Genomic DNA, 20,303 nt, shown 5'->3' with positions numbered 1-20,303 from the left:
AAAAGGACGCGCATGTAACGGGTGTCACGTATTTCCGTCCTCCACGGGCCGCGTGTGTGACAACACGTAGGACCGGGCGGGGAGGGACGGGCGGGTGTTCCTTTCTTTCGATTTTTGCCGCCTGCTTGTCGGTGTATTCTAAATATTATTGCCTTCGGGCCCCGAAAAATATCGCCATCCCGCCCCTGCCTGCGAGCGAAACTGGTTCGGGTGGTTAGACGACGGCGCGTCGGAACCTTGCGCGCGGTGCCATTTCGATCGGCGAGAGAGAGAGAGAGAGAGAGAGAGAGAGAGAGAGAGAGAGAGAGAGAGAGAGAGAGATGGGGGCAGGCGGCAGGAGTGCGAGAGGGAGAGAGAGCGTGTGTATTAAGTAAAATCAGCGATATACTGTGATAACGACCGCTAACGACGAGCAACATCCGCTTAATTTCATCCTACGATCCTACGTCGGGAATTACGCCCGCCGTCAGCCGGCTTTCTCGAGTCGAATATCGCGATTATCTCGGCCGAGCGCCGTTGCCGTCGTCGCTCTCTCCCTCCCTCCCTCTCTCTCTCTCTCTCTCTCTCTCTCTCTCTCTCTCTCTCTCTCTCTCTCTCCGTATCAAAGACGGAGGAGAGTCGCCACGTGGCCGTCGATCGATTTACTATTTTGCAATAACGGTCCTCGTCTGTCACCCGGCCGGCTCTCCTTCGTTTGTTCGTCACTTGTTGCGTTTCCGGAATGCGGCCGGCCGGCCGATCGGTTTTCCTCGTGCGTCATCATCGACGACGACCCGACGAAATTCCGCGGAGGCAGCGACGCTCGCGACGAGTCTCGCGGCTCTCGGCAGCGCGCGCGCCATCGTGTATCCCGTATACGTAAAGGAAGAGAAACGACACAGCAGCGATACCTTGTCTCTTCCCCCTCGATTACACATATTTCTCCCCCCCCCCTCCTGTCCTCCTCCTACAATTACTTCCTCCCTTCGCGATCGGACGTGTGCTTTCGGAGACGCGCAGAGAGGAGAATGAGGCAAACGCGCGCGCTTCGCTATTACTACGCCACTACCGAGGCTGCGTCACCCTCGTCGTTCACCGAATGCTCAACATAGATTAGGTTTAAGCCTTATATATATATATATATATATTTCCTAAAGATATATATGTAAATTATTATTGTTTTCTCTTTCCTCTCGTAAGACTCAGGGCGCGCGCGCCCACGCCGCCCCGAACGGGCCGTGCCCCGCCGACAGGGTGGCGCATCCGACGTTCTCTACGTACTCGTTATTTCTACTCATTTCGTTCAGACACTCCGCGAGGAGACGACGAGCTCGGAGGAGGGAGGGAGGCTGGGGGAGGTGAAAAGGGGAAACCGACGGAAACTCGCTCCGCGCCAAGTTGCGTATCTCCCGAACTTCCAGATCCGAGTTCAAGGATTTATCGGCTTAAGAGAGAGAGAGAGAGAGAGAGAGAGAGAGGAGGGGGGAGCTGAGGAAACCCTCGCTCTACTCCCTCCTCCCCTGCCGACGGGGTGGTACACAGTGCGAGCTTCGACTTCCACTCGAGCGAGGTATGATGCTGATGTCACTCGTGCGTACGACGATGCCATCGTGCACCACCCGAGGTACAAGCGAGACGAGCACGTGTCGGGGGAGGGGGGGGAGGGCGTAGAGGGAAGCGAAGAAACGCGTTTGCGGAACGACGCCGAATTCGACGCTTCGGGAGCGTCGGCCGCGGCCGAGTGTCTCGCAGAGCGAATTTCCGACCGCTCCCCCTCCCTCTCTCCTGTTCTTCGTTCTCTCTCTCTCTCTCTCTCTCTCTCTCTCTCTCGATCGATCGATTTTTCCTTTTCCTCCGCCGTTTTTTGCAGGGGAGAAAGACCTCGCGCACGAATCTCCACGGGCGGGAACGTTAATTTCCACGTCGGGAGACGGGAAAACACCGGGACGCGCGCGAGCGAGGAGGGAATCCGAACGAGTGCTCCCTCTCTTTTTACCTCTCCCGTTTTTCCTCGCGCGAAACAGAGATCTCGCTTTCTCAAAATTGAGCTTTAACAGAAACGGAAAAGGCAGAGGAAGCCCTTTCGCGGATGCGGACGCCGATACAGGTGCAATACGTTTTTCTTTCCTTTTTATTTTTATTTTATGTTTTTTTTTTTTTATTCTTTACTTTTATTTCCTTCGTCTCTTCAAGGATGCGCATAAGTATACTTAGGATCGCGCCGCGCTGCGTTGACAGCGTCGCCGAGGCGCGCCCGGTTGGTCCTGCGCGCTCCGCGGATCAAGCAGAGTCGATGGCCGCGGAGGACGACGGCGAGTCGCGGGCGATTGCAAATTTCGCAATCTGCGGAATTAAACGCCGCTTGCGCCGCGAAGCTCGTTTTTGCCTCTCGCGGCCAATCTGGAGGAACGCGAAGCGAGATTTACTCTCAAAAGGCGGCGCAGAAAAATCGCGCCCCCGCCCGCCCGCGCCACGTTTTCAACGCACGTGTAGCCCGTGTCTTATTTATATAGATTTATATATGTATACATACACACACACACACACACACACACACACACACACGTAACTTGCACGATCGCAGTTGTAAAGGAAATAGAGATCACGCAGTGCCAAGCGCCGGTGATGCATATACCATTATTTACAAGTATATACGCGAGAGCAGCGAAATACTGCGCCAAGATCGACCTCACCTCGTTTTTCGTCGTTTCGCATGCAAATTTATTCGCGGCGCAACTTCCCTAATTATATTGCCGGCGGTATGCCTCTTGATTCATGTTTGACGTTACGATAAATTGCTGAGAATGATGTTACCTTTTCGGCGCGCAGGCTCCCGACACAGACAGCGGGGATATTTTCCGCGGGAATGCCGGCCGATTATAAGCGCCGTCCATTTACCAGCTACTGCGGATAGCGTGCCTGCAGGACGAAGCGCCTTTCGTCCTTCGCCCGCGCGCGCGCGCGCGTCAATCGATACGTTACGATCGAGAGCGATCATCATCGATGGATATCGCCGCGCTTACGTTACGTTATGTTTCGTTTCTCGCGCCGTTTCCGCCCGCGTATGCGCTTCTACCTTTAAGTTTGCGTCGTCCGCTTTGCGTTACCGAGAGAGAGGGAGAGAGTGAGAGTGAGAGAGAAAGAGAGAGAGAGAGCGAGAGTGAGAGATCGCGTTGATTGTTCGCGGGTAATTGACGCGATATTGATTTATCATTTGTAACGGCCGATTTAACCTGTTTGCTTTCCCGCAATGATTTTAATATTCGCCTCGTCGTTGAGGAGTCTCTCTCGCCCAGCGGAGGAGGAGGAGGAGGAGGAGGAGGAGGAGAAGGAGGAGGAGGAGACGGATCGACCGCAAGGAGGGTTCGGTCTCGGCCGCCGCGGAAACGGGTTAACTCGGCCGGATCTGGGCGCGGGCTTTTCGCTGCACCGCGAGTAGATGCAACGTTATGGCGGAACCAGGTTCCTAATAGTAATTTAGGGAGTGGGAAGAGAGTGAAAGAAATCGATTCGTCTCATATATTTTGTGACTGACGAGTGTCTCGGCGGCGCGGGTCCGATTCTGTTCGAACCGGCAGTTCCCAAAGATATATCACCATGTATATCGTGTACATCCTTTGTTCTCCCTCTCTCTCTCTCTCTCTCTCTCTCTCTCCTTCGCCTGCACTCTTCTTCCCTGCCCCCTCCCCCTCCCGTTTCTCTGTCTGTTTGTCCGTCTGTCCCCGTCTCTCGTTTTCCGATACAGTTTCTCCAACGAGTCCCGGCTCCGTTTCATCCCCCCTCGTGTACATCCCCCGTGACTCTCTGCCACAACGCGCTTCTCGTATATATATTATATATTTTTTTTTACGTACGTATATATATTATATTAATCAACAAGTGTGTGGGTGTTCGTCACGAAACGGCCCCGCGTCCGTGCCCCGAGCGTGTTCTGTTTTTCATTTTCACTTTTTTATACGAATAAAATTTACAGAATAAAACCAGAGGAGGCGCATGTCTTCGCAAACGCAACACCCTCATTATTTTCCGTTACGTTCTGCTACTCCCCCTGCCTGCTGCACCCCTCCAAGCCCCGCGAGGGCGGCGGCGGTGTCCTGACCGAGATATTACGATTATTAGACACGTCTCGGCGCGTTACCGCGCGGCGCGCGTGCGTTTAATTCGATAAAAAAAATCCAAACGCAACGTCGCGGGGAGAGGAACAAGGAGGAAGGGAGAAGGAATCCCTTTGTGCGATAAGAGCCGCCGCGCCTCCCCTTCCCGCGGCGGGGCGAGCTTTTAACCGAGAATCGCGGTCAAAGGAAGGAAACAATCTCGCGATGTTAACGAAGTAAAAGCGCGGCCCCGACTCGACTCGACTCGACTCGAGCCGAGCTTGCATAACTTGAGCGCACTTTCGTTTTCGTCGGCGGCATCGACGTCAATTAGAAAGTGCCGTAATGAAAAACACAATGTCTCGGTAAACCCCGGCCGCGTCGTTTTATCGCTTTGTTTCAGCCCCGCCGCGCCGCACCGCGCCGCGCAGCGGAGAGTTGATGGTCTTCGCTCGCTCGCTCGCTCGCCCGCTCGAAAACAAATGGCCCCGCTTTTTTCGACCCGCGGCCTCTGCTCGGCGGGGACTTTCGTTTTCCTCCCGCCGCCGATCGTCGCCGCGCGCCCCCGATCTTTCGGTGACCTCCGAGTCTCGCGAGAGCGCATTTTCCGAAACGCACGCGAGAGAGGGATCGTTAAATCGCCGCGCGCGCTCTCCGCCTAGGCTTCTCGCTAGGGTTGCCAAGTCCAAAAGTTAAAATTACCGGACATTTCCTCTTCGGTAACAAACCCAAACCGGACTAAATCGGACGGAAATAATAATCATAACGTTACATTAAATACAAAATATGACAAGAATTTATTTACAATATTAATTTCCAAACAATTTTATACACAAGATTTGATCGAATAAAATAATAAACTATTACTTTTTTAATATATACGGAATGACGGATCGGCAGATCATCTACTGGATGGGCTCTTCGCGGCGCTCGCGATCGTTTGTAGACGCTCGAAACGGAGAAACGTTGCTCAAATCTGAACTCTCATTCCATTGACTGGATATATAACTTAAAACCCGGACATATAACGTCCAGTTGGACTTATTAGCCGGACACTGGACGAGACTTCTGAAAACCTGACAGTCCGGGTAAAAATCGAGCAGTTGGCAACCCTAGTTCTCGGTGTGTCGCGCGCGCTCGCTCGCGAGGATCCGCTTTATCGGCCGCGCGGCGAATAAATCTGGCGCGTCGTCGTAAATTCGAGCGGCCGTCGGAAACGGCCCGCCTCGCGCGGCGCGGCGCGGCCGCTCGTCCCGACCAGAACGCGCAGCCTTCATTTGGATTATTTACCCGCCGCTATTTGCAACGCACTTGCAACCCGCGCGCGACCACTTCTCGCGAGCACTTATGATGGACGCGCTCGCGCGCGCGCGCGAAATGCCGCGCTCTTATCCCGCTAAACTCTATCGCGTAGAATCGTACGTTAAAATCTTGGCCGTGGCGAGGCGAGGCGCACAGAAGCCACTCGCTGCTCTCGTTCATGCGAGCACGTTCATCCCGCCAGTGGTTCTCGCTTCGGCGGCGCCGGCGAGCGCGCGTCCTCGCGGGACTCGCCGCTCCGGCCGGCCGGCCGTCCTCGTTCTCGGCGAGTCGCGAGTCAAGAGAGAGAGAGAGAGAGAGAGAGAGGGAGAGACGTGGCCGCTCGCTCTCCGGCTCGTAGCCGGCGATTGATTCCATCCCCCGATGTGTAATCGTAATTAGGACTCTCGGCGGGACGACGCGGATTACAGCCGTGATCGCGCCGCCCTCTTCGCGCCGGCTTCGCGCGTCCTTTTGTGTTTCCCGCGCCGGCGAAGAACGGCGACGACGTTTCCGGCGTTCGCCGGGATCTCTCTTTCGTTTGTCCAACTGTAAACGCGCAAACAGCGGCGGCGACGACGACGACGACGACGACGACGACGCTGCCGCGCGCCGTCCATTACTCGGAGGATATCGGCAGGTTTCCGCGTGCGTGTCTCGCCCGGTTACGGGGCGGGGCGGGGGGAGGGTAAAGGGGCAAATAAAGGGGATGCGAGAGATGTAAAGGCGCTGCTCGGGGCTCGCTCGCCGATGCGAGAAATAACGTCGTCACTTTTGTCCGCTACTTTTTGCATTACTCCTGCGCGGCAGCGAAAACGGAGCGTTTAAGTAGTTACTCGAAGGGAAGCGAGAGGCGATCATCTGAAGCGTACTTCACTGGAGAACTGTTAAGCTATAATACGTTCGATCGATGCAAAAGTTTGAGCGGCCTATAAACACACGAGGGAGAGAGAGAGAGAGGAGGAGGAGGAGGAGGAGCAGGAGCAGGAGAAGGAGGAGAAAGAGAAGCGAGAGAGAGAGAGAGAGAGAGAGAGAGAGAGAGAAAGACAAGGAGGACGAGGGGCGGCGGGAGAGAAAAAGAGCGAGAGAGAAAAGGAGCGAGAGAGAGAGAGAGAGAGAGAGAGGGAGAGGGAGAGAGAGGGGGAACCCCGGCGTGTTTGAGAAACTCTGTCGTCTGCGAGAAGCTGCCCGACTGCACTTGACTTTCCAACTTCACGACCACAGGCGCACAAGTGAATCCCGCCTATACGAAGACTGTAAAAAGATCAAATTGAGATAGCCAAGAGAGCCGCGCGCGCTCTCGCGCTCACCCTGTCAAAGGAAAGGCGGAGTGAAAAGTGCCGCAATTGCGGCCGCGTTACCGGCGCGGTGAGGAGCGCCGAATCGGCCGATGCCGAGGAAGCGGAATAACCTCCGGCGAATTTCGGGCGGACGCGGAAGAGAGCAATGTCGGCGAATAAATAAGACGGATTAATAAAGGGCGGGTGGAGGGCAGGGGGAGGGGGAAGGCGGTCTCCAGCTGGAGAATCGAAACGAAACAACGATAAACGACGGCGCTGCGTCAGCGCGCGCGGGCGCCATCGACTCTCTCCTCTTATCGCGGCGTCCATCGCCGCTCATCTCTCGCCGATGCTAATCGCCGCCCTTCGCGGCGGCGCGGCGGAGACGTCGACCTCCGACACCGGGCCGGGTCACGGAGTCACGGTGAGGGAGAGAGAGAGAGAGAGAGAGAGAGAGGGGGAGAGAGAGAGAGAGAGAGGGAGAGAGAGAGAGAGACGACAATTCGATTCGCGTGCGCGGCGCGCGGTTAATGTAGTTATTGCCAAAAATGACGAGGAACGAGTTTACGCGGCTCACCGCGATCGGTCGTACCATCTTAACCAGCCGTACAACGCCGAATCCGGTTAGACCGGTTCGGCGAGACGTTAGATTTTCGCGTGATCGCACTTTCGGTTTCTGAATATTGTGTCCTTGAATGGAGGAGCCCCGCGCCGCGCTGGGCCGCCGTCGTCGTCGTCATCGTCGTCGTCCTGGTGGTCGGGCCGCGTGTGATGCAAGAGAGCGAGTGCACCGAAAATTGCAAAACGGCCCGCGCTGCGTTTTATTCCGGCAGCGGCGAGATTCCTCGCGACGCCGAGGAAGCCGCGCTCTCGCGACGAGGAAAAGCCCGACGAGCGAGAGCGGAGAGGTGCCGAGCGTTCGGCGGAAAGAGAGAAATTCAGAGCGCCAGCTGTCGCGCGCCCGAGAAAATCTCATTCACGAGCGTGCGTCTCGCACCGTCCGATGACGCACGCCGTCGCCGTCGCCGTCGCCGTCGCCGTGTCATTGCGCGAGACAATGGGCCTCGCGCGGATACGAGGCCGTTAATACGGTTATTAATTCCGGTGCTAATTACCGCGCGGAGGGGCGAGAGCGGGCCGAGAGAGAGAGAGAGAGAGAGAGAGAGAGAGAGAGAGAGAGAGAGAGAGAGAGAGAGAGAGAGAGAGCCGGTCGGCCGACGCGCACTCGCGCGCTGCGAAATGCAGGCGTGCGCGCCGAAGGACAAGGAGCCGGCGGTATCGGAACGGCGCGAAGAATGATGGATCATCATGCATGCCCGAAAACCCGTTGGGACTCGGCTCGCGGAGAGATGAAGAATGCTGACCGGCCGAGAGAGGAGAGAATCCAGCGGCCGAGAGCGCTAACTCGCGCGCTCGCGGCGAGCGAGGAAATTATTGCGCGCCGAGGACTTCCGATCCGCGTCGCGGCTCCGGAGACTTGACGTTTCTCCTTTTCTGCTCCTTTCTTTCCTGTCATTTATCGCCGCTCGGCTGTCTCTCTCTCTCTCTCTCTCTCTCTCTCTCTCTCTCTCTCTCTCTCTCTCTCTCTCTCTCTCTCTCTCTCTCTCCCTCTCTCTCGTGACTGCCTCTCGTCTTCCTCGCCGCGCCGCTCGTATTCGATTCGGATGAAAATCTCACTCGCAGGATCTCCCGGTTCTCGGTATTTTTTTATGCCGCTGAGGGTCCCCGGGATCTTTCTGAATCATTCGAAAGCACGCATGAAAAATTGGATCCTGAACGCCGCTCGCTCGCGCTAACCGGTTTAATTCCCGGCCCCGCGGTCGCTCCCCGACAGCGCGCGAGCGACGTATCTCACGTCGCTTATCGCGTTCGTGTAGTCTCGAATCGGCCCGGATGGCGGATAGATCGTCTATGACACCAGAATCTGACCTCACCGGATCGAATCCAGCCGATAACCGCGCGCGCGCGCGTGTGCGTCGCCTCGCGACGGCTCGTAAGAGCGGCGTTCCGCACAATGACCGTACGATCGTGCCTCTCGCGACGTGGCTCGCTCGGATCTTCGTCGTCGTCGTCGTCGTCGTCGTCGTCGTCGTCGTCGTCATCGTCGTCGTTGTCATCGTCGTCATCGCGTGAAAACACAGACGGCGATCGGCAACGAGACGTAGCAGAAGAGCACGACAGAGAGAGAGAGAGAGAGAGAGAGAAAGAGAGAGAGAGAAGGGGGCCGAGAGGAGGGAGAATTACGCGCTCGCTATATGGACCACGCGAGGCGAAAGTGAGGGGGAGGGGGGAGGCAAAATCATGATGGATAAAGAGAGAGGAGGCTCCGGCGGGCGAGAGGGGCCCGGACGACACCGCGGAGGCGAGAGACAGAGAGAGAGAGAGAGAGAGAGAGAGGGAGGGAGAGAGAGAGAGAGAGAGAGAGAGAGAGAGAGAGAGAGAGAATGAGAGAGAGAATGAGAGAGACGAGATCCTCTCTGGTCTCTCCTCGACTCATAACTCCGGTCTCGACTCGAGGTGGGAGAAACGCCCTTGACTCGGACTTGTGGTGGTTGGCGGGGGAGTGGGACCACGGCGCGGCCTTGAGCCGGCCCGTCTCGTTCCCCACGACCAGCGTTTCTCAATCTCACAGTCTCGTCTCGGGAGAGACCGCGCAGCGACGGCGCGGCGTTTCGAAACGGCCGAGAGTCTCGTCTCGGCCGAAGCGCGTCCTCCTTGCGAGGATCGACCGTGCCAATTGGAGCGAGTCCTCTTTCAGCGGCGGGGACGTCGCGTGATCCTGGATCCAGGATGGGTCCCTGGCTTCCTATGAAGCGCTCTTTCGACTTTGCCGACCGATCGTCGTCACTGACGACGACGACGACGACGACGACGACGACGACGATAACGAGAGCGGCAGGCTAAGATGGGGGTGGGGGAGCGGAGACGACGACGCGGCGAGAGAGATGATGCACCGGGGTCGAATCGAGACGGGACTGCGACCCTCGCGTCTTACGTCATTGTTTTCGCGACGTTCTCGCGTCGCGCTTCTCGAGGTCGCGCGGCGTCGCCGCAGCTCTCTCGGCTCGGCTCGGCCCGGCTCAGACTCGCCTCTTGAGCAGGAGACGACGCGGACGGCGTTTACGTAGGTCAAGCACGCGAAAGCGCGCACGGCGCGGCGCGGAAAAAAGTCGCCGCGATTTATCTCCCTGCATCCTCGCGCGCGCGGTGTCCTCGACATTGGAATTTCAGATTCGGCGCGAGCGCCGCGCCGCGCCGCGCCGCACCGCGCCGCGTCGCCGCGGCCGCGGCCCGTCTCCGGATTTAGCGAATTCCGCGCGGCGCGAGCAGCTCGACGCGCCGGCCGGCATTAGGAGCTCGGCCGAAAACACCTAATCACCGTCGGATCGCCAGTCACGCGGGCATCTCGGAACGAGTCGGCGGGCAAAAGCGGGGTTCAAGGTTCATGAACTTGGCACGACAACCGTCGCGACGGCTCTTACGAGCGTGGCGGCCATGGCGAGAGGAGCCCCGCTCGCGGTGCGGCGCGGCGCTTCGGAGGAGCTCTCTCTCTCTCTCCCCCCTGTCTCTTTCTATCTTTCTCTCCCTTTCTCGCTCCCCCCTCCGTCTGTCTTTTTTTCTTTCTCTCCTTTCTTTCTCTTCGTCTCTCCGTCTGTCCCGCTGCGCGTTTCTCTCTCTCTCTCTCTCTCTCTCTCTCTCTCTCTCTTTCTCTCTCTCTCTCTCTCTGTCGGCCGCGTGAACGAAATTCCTCTTGAGCGAGAACGAGTGAAGGATCCTCGAGAAAAAGGAGAAAGGGAGAAAAAAACATTCCGACGCGCGCCGATTGCATCTACGGCCGCGTCTCTCTCCGCGTACGTGTGTGTGTGTGTGTGTATGCGCGTGTACAGGTGTTGACCGCCGTGGATGAATCCCCCGCGGATGAAAAAGCTCGCGGCGGGGAAGCACCGGGAAGCTCATTTCGGAATTGCCGCACGGCGACGAGTCGGCCGTTCTCTCGTCGTCGCCGCTGCCGAGCTGCGGCGCGGGAGGATTAATCCGCGGAGATGTCGCCGGATTAACGTGGCCGAGAAAAGAGCACTCTGACTCGCGTCCACCAGACTCGGCCGGCGGAGGAGCCGCGAGAACGACGCGCCACGTCGGCGGGATCCCCGCGACGGCGGAATTGTGCAGCCGAGTAACGTCCGCGAGGACTCTTTCGCGCCAAGAAGAAGGAGGGAGAAGGAGCAGGAGCGGCCGGCAGATTCGGCGAGCCCGATTTTTCCTCGCGGTATGATGCACGTCCCCGCGCGAGTCCGCCGAATAATTCGCAGCGCGGAAGGCGCGCGATCGAGGAAGTTGAGAACAAAACGCGTCTCGTCTGCCAGAAGCGTCTGCGAGCGTCGTGGGGCACGGGCGAGCGGAGGCGCGGGCGGGCAGGGGGGGTGATGATATCGTGGGAGAAAAAGAGAGGAGGATGGCGCGAAGATGCGGAGGGAGACGCGCGATGCAGAGGAGACGCAGAAAGCGAGAGAGAGAGAGAGGGAGAGAGAGGGAGAGAGAGAGAGAGAGAGAGAGAGAGAGAGAGAGAGAGAGAAAGGAAGAGGGGGAGACCCGGGCCGGGCGATCAGCGGCGAATCTTTTTTTAAACAGGGGCGCGCGAGACGCGCGTTTTCGAGAGAGGGCCCGTCCGTCGCTTCGCCGGATGATCCGCGAATTTCCATCCGCGAGCTCAATCGTCCAGAGAGGAACTTGCCCGCTTGCGGAAACGCGCGTCCTCTCGCGTGCGGCGTTCCGCCGGCTGCTTCAATTTTCAAACGCGCTCTTCCGCCGCGAGCCCCGCGTTCCCCGGCCTTATCATTCACGTCGCGCGCGCGCGCTTATCACATCCGTCGGTCAGATGAAACATCAGACGAGCGGGAAACATCAGAGGCACGATCTCTCGCTCGACACGCTCGCCGGGATCTCCCCGGCCCGCTCGAGCCGATCTCTCCTCTTGCGCACTTGGGGGTTCCGCGCGCGCTGAGTCCGCTACTGATCGTGCTCTCACCACCTCCAGCAGCTCTTGCTGCATCGTGTCTCGTGCAGCCCGCGTATACCTCACCCGCTGCACCGGTGCACAACCCTTTTATACTTTATTTTGTCTCGGCGAAATGCCCGGCTGACAGTTACTCCCTCAAACGAAATAAAAGGTACCTCAACTCCTCCTCCCCCCTCCTCACTCTCTCTCTCTCTCTCTCTCTCTGTTTCTCTTTCCCTCTCGGCTCTAGCCCTCTCCCTTCGTCCTTCTCTCTCACTCTCTTTCTCTCTGTGTCTCGTTCTCGTTCTCCCCTTGCTCTCCTTCTCCCTCCCTCCCTCCCTCCCTCCCTCCCTCTCTTTCTCTTGATCTCGGGAAGAGAGCCGCGCGCGAGGAAGTTTCTGCCACTTGGCCTACTACTCCACTCCGCTCTGCGCTCCGGTCGCTCGCGGACGAGCTACCGGGGCTTTTCTTTTTACGCAAGCCACTTCCTGTTCTCTCTCTCTCTCTCTCTCTTTTTCTTTTTCTTTCCCTCGGTCTCTTTCTCCCTCGCCGACTTTGTTTTTCTTTCTTGTCTCTTTCTCCGCCTCCCTCGCCCGCCCTCACGGTGCCCGCGCGCGCGCTCTCGCGGTTCTTTCCCTATCCTTTCTTTCTGGCTCTTTTTCCCCTTTCTTGTTGCTCCTGCCGCAGGACCCGGTCACGGGATTATGCAACACATAACGGAGAAATCTAAACAAGCACGACGAAATTCGCCGGGATCAGACGGTCAGCCTCGCGCGTGCGCACCGGTCCGCCCTTGCCGGACGCGCTCGCCGACGTGAAGATGGCGCATCCTAAGGGACCATTCATCCGTTCCATCGAGGTGAGCATCACCTCCGATCGAGACATTTTTCCCGCTCTCGCTTCGCGAGGCGATAATCGCCGACCGCAATTTTCGCACTTGGTTTCTGTTTGTTTTCCGACGCCGCAGCGTCGGAAGTGAAACTCGCGTCTCCGACGACGACGACGACGACGACGAGATCGGCCCGGCGCGTTAGGTAGCCTTCGGCTCGCCGAGCGGTGGCGGTCACTCGAGCCACCGTCTCTTCGTGGCCGTTATTACGAGTCGCCGGGTTTGGAGAGCGAGTCGGAGTCGGGCCGGGACCAGGGCCGGGGCCGGGGCCGGGGCCGGGGCCGGGGCCGGGCGATGCGAAGGCTATGCAAAGGACTCTCCCGGAGCGCCGGCGGCGGCGTTTGCATACTAGTAGATTAGTTCGCCAGGTCGCTGTAGTTTCGTCTCACCCAATTCCAGACGGGTTGAATAAACCAACAGCAACAGGTTAATCGCTCTCGCAAAACGCGCCGCAAACGTTAATCGTTTTATTACCCCCTCCCCCCGCCGCCGCCGCCGCCGCCGCCGCCGCCGCCGCCGCCGCCGCCGGTTTACGCGTTTACCGTATCTCGAAGTTCGCGAGTCGGACGCGAAAATTGACACCGTCGCGTCCCGTCCCGCTCCCGTCCCCCCGTTCCGTCCCCGTCGCGGCGCGGCGCGTCGGCGCGTTTATTATTTCAATCGAGCGATCCGCCGTCGCTCCTTTGTCGCGCGGGCGCGCTTGTTGTTCGCTAAAGCGAATAATTGCGTATTGTCCGGAACGCTGCATTATTCGCAACGCCATCGTGAAATTTATTATCGCGATACGCGCCCATCGGTCTCGCTAATTCAAGCGCGGACGCGCGCGCCTCGCCATGCACAATCCGATGTGTCTCACGACTTTTTGCCCATCCTCCCTCCCCTCCCGCCGCCACCGCCTCCTCCGCGCGATCTCGCGAGCCGGAACGAAGCGGAATCCGTCCGCGGGAGACGCGGACCCCTGTCGACGACGACGGCGACTTTCCGGCGATTCCACGGAAACGCGAGCCGTGATCTCGGATTTCGCGCGTCGCCTCCTCCCCCCTCCCGCGACGATACGACGACCTGCGAGTGGACCACCTGCCGCCGGCAGCACCTTTGTTTTCGCGCGAGCGCCGCGCACTTGCGCACTCGCGAGCCTCGTCTGTTTACCCGTTTTAAATGTCCTTTTTCTCTCTTCCTTCCGCTGCCTCCTTCCTTTTCGCTCCTTCTCTCGCCCCCGCCCCCCCCCTCTCTCTCTCTCTCTCTCTCTCTCTCTCTGATCGTAGTAGAGCTACCTGCTACGCCAATGAAACGCTCGTCGACCTTCGAATCGGAGTCTGACCGTTTTTGTGCATCGCGGCCGGTAGCTCGAGAAGGGGCCCTCTCTCAAGGAGTGGAAATAAACCTGAGAGGAGATGCAGGACCTCGGCGAGAGCCGAGGGGATCGACGGCGCGGGGGCGGGGGGGCGAGGAGGAGGAGCGGAGTGTCGGCAAGGAGCGGTAGGAGAGTAACGACATACTACAGAGTGATTCATAAGTCTGAAGTCGCCGCATAGGCGACGTCTCCGAGCGGCGGGTAGACGATAGCTAGATCGCGTGGTAAACACGCCGCGATCGCGCAAAGCGCGCGAGGATCACCCGCGCGCGCGCGCGCGCGCGACTGGCGGAGGACACACGACGAAGGTATACGGAGGCGGAGGCACCGAGGAGAGAGGGACGTCTCGAGGGCGCGTAGCACGCGTAGCGCTCGCGCGCATTCCTTTATGCAATTCTCTCCTCCATCCTGCGAACGCCGACGCGCGCTCGATCGAATCCTGCGCGGCCGGGGGCGCCTCGACATTTCGTGCGACTCGGTCACTGGGATCTCCCCATCGGCCGCGATACCGATTTCTTGTTAATCGCCGATCAGTCTCGTGTTAATGTCTGGATCGCGAGGAATCATCGATAATGCCTGCCGCGCGCGATTACACACTCGGAAGAAAGTGATTTCGGAACAAGCGGAATGATCGGGTATTTGAGAGGGTTCTCTTCTTATGTCAGGGCCTCGAGAGGATTCCTCGAGGATTAAGAGGAGAATATTGTTATGAACACATTATTCCTAAAGTTGGCGGGATTACACACATGTGTTGCACGCGCAATGCAAATCTTATTGATTTTAATAGAAATTTCCTCTTGCACGCGGATTGGTTAATCTTTTTGCGAGAGGATCACTATTTACTCTTACTGTGCTTTATTCTTACTGGTCGTACCGGTTAATTTGAGAAAATTTATTGCATCATGTATAGCGGAAAGTAATATATATTGTAGATTAATATACTTCCGGCAGCAGTTCTACAATAACAGGCACGAATGAAATAAGATCATCATAATGAATAAATTTCCAATCAGTCTTGTTATGGACCTTTATAGCCACAAAGATGTTCGTCATAACCATTTGTATGAAACATCGTTGAGAGAAAGAATATATTATTCATAACATACCTTTTTCAAAAAGCTTTCCATATATTCTGACCCATGAGCGTGTGATTATTTTTCTCGTTCATGCCTGGAGGTAGAGCATGACTGAACAAAAGAAGCGGACATTCAAATCGACATATTTCCCTTCACATAAGAGGAAAATTCATCGATATATAAGAGGAAATCCTCTTGAAAGAAGTGGAAAACAGAATAATATCTGATCAATTTTAGACGAATTCACTTCACTTTAATCGCTTTATCGAGAAAGAGGAATCCTTTTTGCTGTTAAAGGCTTCGCTCGGAATATGAGAGCTACGGGAGAAATCACTTTTTTTTTGGGTGTAGGGTTTTTCCGCGACATTGGCCTGTTGTCGACCGATCGATCGAGATTTTCCGTTGCTTCCGGTTTATTTTGGATTTTCTTACCCGGCGACTCGCGACTTTCGGTTTCTCGGACTTTCTCGAGTCTCCGCGCGCGACCGACGGATTTGTCGGTTCTTCAAAGCGGAGGGAACGATCATCCCGACGAAATGAAACACTTGTCCCAGTGGCGGAGTCTTATGTTAATGTCTAGAAAGGAGTTTGCGCGATTAGAAAATGCTAGTAACCTTGCACTGAACGTTAAGGCTGTTGTGCCGGTTTGTGCGCGCCTTGGCGCTACGACCAGGGTCACCTATTCGGAAGAGGGAGAGAGAGAGAGAGAGAGAGAGAGAGAGAGAGAGAGAGAGAGAGAGAGAGGGAGAGAAAAATGTTTGATTGAAAGGGACAATTTTCTGGCGAGACACGGGCGGCCTAGAGATTCCGACTCAAGTTGGCAGACTTCGGCCCGAATTATCCAGACCTCCGATCTTTTCAGTCGGAATCGCAGAGTCGTTCGTGTCCGAGCGAACGTTTCTCTCTCTCTCTCTCTCTCTCTCTCTCTCTCTCTCTCCGCGCGCGCATGATCCTCGATCCTGCGCGCGAGCTTGAAGGGGACTCGCAGGAGACTCCAAGGAGCGAGCGCCGAGGCGTGCGTGACGCTCACGGCGTGTATAAATCGGCTTTCGAAACGGCTCCGGCGCTTCTTGCCGGACGCTAATCAGAGCGCGGCAGATGTCCAATGAGGGAACTTGATTTCTGCGAACTTTCCAGCGGCAAGTTCTCCCGCTGGAGCGTCGCGTGCCGCCGCGCCGGTTGCGTCGGCACGACGCAAGAGAAGGCGTTCGCCTCGACGAGGCCGAATTGCAGAAGAGGAAGAAGCGAAGCGAAGCGCGACAAATTATCAGACTATCGTCGAGCCCGAAATCAAAGCCCGAGGTAACCTCAGCCGGAGAGGAGGAGGAGGACCGCCTCTCGCTTTCCCGGCGCCTTAAACGATTTCACGTGACACAACGAACGCGACTCGCGCGCATCTCGGTTTCTTGCTTTCGGTTTCCGCGCGCTTCCGAGACGAACAGGCGCGCGCGCGCGCGCGCGCATTCGCAGTAGTCGTCCCGTTTCTCCCGTTGCTTTTCGCTCCGACGAGAAATATATTTTTTCCAAAAATGTATATGTGTGTGCGCGCGCGCGCGCGTGTTTTCCGCTCGTTTCCGTTTGGTTTGTGACGAAATTGGGAGCGCTCGGGCCGGCTGTATCGATTTCACGTAGGCGATTAACGGGCGCTCTCGCGCTCTCGGTATACGCAAAGTCAGATACGATAGATATAATTTTTCTAACGACTCTAGCGGGTATATATCGTGCAAAACGACGAAAACAATGTGATGATCGATCGACTAATACGTAGCGGTGTGCCATGATCTCAGCGGGCGTAACGTCGCGTCGCGTCGCGTCGCGTCGCCTCGACTTGCGCGCGAGATTCGAGTAATTAGCGAGGGAATCCAGCGCCATGACGGAGGATTCGCGCGTCGCGAGAGCGAGAGAAAAAGAGAGAAGAAACGGATACGAGCCGCGACGAGTGTGTCACGCAGGCGATCACTTGTTACACACATACACGCGCGTATGTATATACGTATGTAGGTGTAGAGAGGAAGGGAAGGCTGAGAGAGATACGTATATGCGTACTTCAGGAAGACGTACTTCTTGGCGACGCCACGGGGATCAGACGACCGGACGATCACGGTCGACTCTCTTTCTTCACTTACCTTCGAGAAAAAGTGTCGCCGCAGTTTATCACACCACGCAGACATACGTCGTGTACGCATTGTAATTAAATTACGATAGATTGTCTCGCGCGCGCGCGCGCGCACACAGGTGCTCCGAACATTGCAGGCATCTTCCACGCTCTACCGAAGAAATACGTAATTCAGTGTGACTTATAGAGAGAAAAGAATAATAATGATACGATAAAAAACGATAACGATAACGATAACGATGCTAGTAATAACAATAACAATAATATTAATAGTAACATTAACAATAATAATAATAATAATAATAATAATAATAATAATAATAATAATAATAACAATAAATAATAATAATAGTAATAAAACATCTACACTCGAATGACTCGAATTTTCAAGGTCGTTCCGACGTACCGATAAGACAATGCGAAGAAGTGACAATCCCAAAGATGGTTTTGCGAGCAAGCCGGAAACAACAGCGACCAGACAAGACAAGAGCGGCGTCGCTTTTCCGTTCCTCACCTCCCGACGCGCTTTATTTCACCCGCACGCTCGGCGACGCACGCAGGTTTCTCCAGGCTCTCGTCGCGCGGCAAAAGTTCCGATACGCAATTCTCGACGCGCCGCAACCGACGCCGACGCCGGCTGAATCGCGTCGGGCCGAGGACTCTTCCACTTCGCACATATATTGGCACGTTCCTCCAGAACGCAGGATCTCCTCCCGTCGAGTACCGTGCCTTTCCGACTTCCTTTCCCTTCCTTCCCGGCCGCCGCCGCTGAACGTTTCCCGGGTCTCTCGCGACACGCGCGACATTCGCGATCATCCGTCGCGAGAGCTGTCGCGTCCTGTCGAGAGAGAAAGGACTCGGTCAGCGGGAGATTTCCGCGAGACCCTGCGATATTATCCCGTTGAAGAGCGGGCGGGCCTTACGCTTGCGTTTTCCGCTATCCGCTCTCCGCGAGCTCGGCTAGGGACGCTCCTCTCTCGGCTTCACTGTTTCCGAACTGATCTTAAATCGGTCTTTAAGCGGGGATTGCTCGACTTTTCGACGCGCCGCAATGTTTTTCAGATCCTTTCCCGGTAAGGAGAGGCGGTTTCTTCCCCCCCGCGAGGACTCGCGGCGCGTGTCGCTTAATCAAAATGTTATACGTACTTGTAATACGATAATAGTAAAAGAGAGAGAGAGAGAGAGAGAGAGAGAGAGCAATGCGGGCGGGCGGGTCGCGCTTGTAACACACACACACACACACATATACACACACACACACACACACACACACATCGACTGATCTTACGTTTGGCTGTCCGCTCCAAGCGCGAGCGAGAACCTCTCCCTCAAAAGCTTTACGTTGCAAGCGAACGTTGCACTTAATCGACTAGACGACTTTTTCCGCATTTTCTCGTGACTGTGTGTTGCAAATCCGTAATGGTTTCGAGACAGTAGTGCGTCAAGTGCACGAACAAATGTTTATACATACATATATATATATATTACAAATATATACATATATGCGCTACGAAGCGACGAGGAGTATTGGGACGCGCGAGCGAGAGAGAGAGAGAGAGAGAGAGAGAGAGAGAGAAGCAGCCAAAAAGGAATGTATACGCGCGCGGCGATTATTATTAATAATTCTCGTATGATAACACGGACACGCCGGGCCGAGCGTCCGGCGTCGGCGATCTTATCAATCGAAATCACATAATCACAACACAACACCGGCGATGCATCGCGCGCGGACGCGCGTCGCGATACTACGCGTCGCTGTCGTGTGTTTCTCGGTATACGCTAAACGATTAAACAAATGGGAATCACTAGTGTGTATATAGAGGACCACAGGTTCTTTAATTTTACAATTTTCGTGAGAGAGAGAGAGAGAGAGGCAGAAAGAGAATGTAAGAATGCGAGAATGTTGCGCGCATATGTGTGTGTATGTGTGTGTGTGCGTGTGTGTGTGTGAGAGAGAGAGAAAAGACAGAGGAGATACACGAATGTTTGTCAGAGAGAAAGAGCGAGCGAGCGAGAGAGAGAGAGAGAGAGAGAGAGAGAGAGAGACAGAGTAATAGTAATAATAACGATAATTCACATTGCGTATCTCTCGTTGCGCGCCTAGTAGACTGCAGACAGTAGTCGTTGTTCGAAAGTCCGTACGTCGTGTTTTGGAGGCACGAAGAGCAGGAAGTGTATAGTGTTTAAATTGCAGCAAGTCCATCGCATCGACGGGACTTTTGCGCCGCTTTCCGGACAATTACTTTTGTGATTTGCTCGTAATCGAGGCAGCGTAAGAAGAATCGGCGATTCCGCGGGGGGATCCGCGAGGTGGCGCGGAGGCGGACGCGCTCGGTTTCTCGTTTCTGATGGAGCGGGACGAGCGCGGAGGAGGGGACCGTGCGCGGGGAATCACCGGGACGAATTTACGCGGCCGATCCCTCCGCCGCTTCCGTCGCTGTCGGAAGCGTGACAGCGGCTGAAGCTCCGCGAAGCGAAGCCCGCCGACGCCGAGGAGGCCCGCGGCCCCGTCCTCGCTCCTCGATAATTATATGAGTAATTGTCTTTTGTTTGGCAGAAAAGCGATGCAAAAGTTGTGGTCGCGTTGTGCAGATCCAGATATACTCCACATACCTTGTTATTCAGCAGAACAGTTGAACAGATGAAAATATGATTTATTATCGCAGAGAGCCGTAATACCACAAGTGAAACCGTTCTAAGTATATTTGTTATACACATGCAGATTGTTACCATTGCCACATGAAAGCAATTATTAACTCCATAGTCTGGGCCATTGTTAGACGAAGAGAGAACTCGGGACTGCGTTTCTTGAGGTAGGATTGCGATCTTCCGCGCGCGTCTCCCACGGAATCCGCATTCGCGGGAGGCGCGGTCACGTGACCCGCTCCGCACGCTACACTCCTCTCCCTCCCTCCCTCCCTCCCTCCCTCCTGTTTCGTCCCCCGATTGTCGCTTTTAATCGCCAACGGCAAACGTCGTTGTCGTTCACGGGGCGGCCGAGAATCAGCATGAGCGCGAAATGACTCGCCGATCGCTTCGCGGCGATCGGCAGACCGGGAGAATTGTCGGCGCGATTGTCCGAGGCGATGATTCGGACCATCGGGACGCGCATGCGCGTTCTTTTTCTTCTCTTCCGACCATTTTTCCAACGACTTTCCGTTCCTCCTTGCTTCCTATTCTAACGGTGTCTTTTCCTGCCGTCTCTTCTTCTTCTTCTTCT

This window comes from Harpegnathos saltator, unplaced genomic scaffold (genome assembly GCF_003227715.2).
Source record: "Harpegnathos saltator strain DR-91 unplaced genomic scaffold, Hsal_v8.6 scaffold156, whole genome shotgun sequence".
In the NCBI taxonomy this organism is placed as follows: domain Eukaryota; kingdom Metazoa; phylum Arthropoda; class Insecta; order Hymenoptera; family Formicidae; genus Harpegnathos; species Harpegnathos saltator.
This window is presented reverse-complemented; position numbering follows the sequence as displayed.